Raw genomic sequence first — 2,500 nt, forward strand, 5'->3', positions numbered from 1 at the left:
TCCGGATGGCAATGTTGTGAACTTCTTAGCCAAGTGCTTACTATGTATACTATAAGCATTGACAGAAATTGCAAGAATGTTTCCCACAAAAAGGACTAGTCCTGTATGAAATGTCATTTTGCTTCCAATTGACCTGCTTGGGGGAGAGAAAAAAATTAAAGCATATTGAAGTGCTCTCTGAGCATGGTAAATTCGTTGTAAGTGTTGTATGTTAAATGTTCCTATACATTTGGACACAGTGTAATGGGACCAACAAGTGACCCGAAACACCCAGTTATAACACTAAGTGCTGTAAAACTTGTAGGTTATTATTATTATTATTATTATTATTATTATTATTATTATTATTATTATTATTATTATTATTATTATTATTATTATTATTATTATTATTATTATCATCATTTTTTTATGTATGGATCTCGTGTTGGAACCGAAAATTCGTAGTTTTACAGAATTTTTGTTTTGGTAGACAGGTGTATAATATGTTACTTTCTTGTCAAAGATTCTTATGTTGTTCGGCCATGTGGTCTTGTGGAATGACACTCGAATTCGATCCGGAAGGTCTAGGGTTCGAGTCCCGCTCTGAGATGGAGCATAGTTGATTTTTCGGGAAAGGCTTTTTACTCACTTTTTTCCCACCGTATTCAGGTGTAAAATGAGTACATGGCAAGGACTTCAGAGATGTCACAGGTACATGGCCATTAACAGTAACAGCGTTTTCTCTGTCTGATAAAACAACAAAACGTTATATCCCCTAACAAACTTTATGTCACCTCCTGCATGTTATGTGTTGCTTTTGGGGCATATTGTAAAGCGCTTTGAGTTCTTTTAGTTGATATGTTACTATATAAAAGCTCACGTTATTTTTTTTGGTATGATCTACGAATGGAACAGACAATTCGTAGTTGTACGGAATTTTCGTAGTGGTTGGCAGTATTCTAATAATATGTTACTTTTCTTGTCAAAGATTGTTCGTTATGCTTGTAATACGCTTCAGCAGTCGTAACGTCACTTCCCTCGTAAGGACGCATGGTAACTTAGTAACTGGATCTAAACTATCGGAACAATGGCGGACGCCCTTATGAAATATTTCTCCGGCGAGCATAAGAGCGTATCCAGGGGGGAAAAAAACATAAATTTGATCATGTTTTGACTTTTACACACCCTGATCACAAGACATATTATGAAAAGTTCTTGCCAGCATGAAGAATAGAAAGTACCGATTTTCTTTGTTTAGAACCACGATGGCCGCCGTTGCTGGGCGACGTGACATCAGGCTATTGAATCCGATTGTTCAAACCTTTAGTTCCGTAAAGAAGGAATGCTATGTCCCTCATTACTAATAAATAATGAATGTCACGAGTTTACACCATCTGCGCGTTTCCTTCCTTTTACTGTACTGTGAACGTTTCGTTATTATTCAGGAATTTGGTTGGCGATAAGTAGGTCAAGAATCTAGGTCACACGCCGTGTCTAACTCGGATTGGTAAAAGGTTATCCGGTGCATGTCGTGTTGACATAAGGTCATTCCGTTTTAGATGGTAATTCATTCAGGCAGGCAATACTAATGGTATGATGATGTGTGTGTTGGTTTTGATAGAGGGAGAGAGAGAGAGAGAGAGAGAGAGAGAGAGAGAGAGATAGAGATAGATAGATAGATAGATAGAGAGAGAGAGATAGAGATAGATAGATAGATAGAGAGAGAGAGAGATAGAGATAGATAGATAGATAGATAGAGAGAGAGAGAGATAGAGATAGATAGATAGATAGATAGAGAGAGAGATAGAGATAGATAGATAGAGAGAGAGATAGAGATAGATAGATAGATAGATAGATAGATAGAGAGAGAGATAGAGATAGATAGATAGATAGAGAGAGAGAGATAGAGATAGATAGATAGATAAATAGATAGATAGATAGAGAGAGAGAGAGAGAGAGAGAGAGAGAGAGAGAGAGAGAGAGAGAGAGGCTTGCGGCTTCGGTTTGCTAAATGTCAGGCGGCCATCTTGCATTTATTATAATAGTATTAATATTAATAGGCTGATTTTCAGATAAACATGGTAGTGTGTTCAAGCTGTAACATCAGATGCAACCGATTTGTAGTTGTAGTAGTGGTGGTATTATCATTGTCATTATTATTATTATTATTATTATTATTATTATTATTATTATTATTATTATTATTATTATTATTATTATTATTATTATTATTAGTTAGTAGTAGTAGTAGTCGTAGTAGTAGTAGTAGTAGTAGTAGTATAGTAGTAGTAGTAGTAGTAGTAGTAGTAGTAGTAGTAGTAGTAGTAGTAGGTAGGAGGAGGAGGAGTAGGAGTAATAGTAGTAGTAGTAGTAGTAGTTAGTAGTAGTAGTAGTAGTAGTAGTAGTAGTAGTAGTAGTAGTAGTAGTAGTGGTAGTAGGAGTAGTAGTAGTAGTAGTAGTAGTAGTATTAGTAGTAGTAGTTGTAGTAGTAGTAGTAGTAGTAGTAGTAGTAGTAGTA

The 2,500-nt window shown here is 35.6% G+C and overlaps 1 protein-coding gene across 1 annotated transcript in view; it reads left to right on the forward strand.

The window, feature by feature from the left end:
- The window catches only part of LOC144977565 (uncharacterized), a 422,942-nt gene that overhangs the window by 194,937 nt on the left and 225,505 nt on the right, over positions 1-2,500 (forward strand).

Source organism: Berghia stephanieae, chromosome 7 (assembly GCF_034508935.2).
Source record: "Berghia stephanieae isolate SIO BIC M18660-M18661 chromosome 7, UCSD_Bste_1.3, whole genome shotgun sequence".
Taxonomy (NCBI): Eukaryota; Metazoa; Mollusca; class Gastropoda; order Nudibranchia; family Aeolidiidae; genus Berghia; species Berghia stephanieae.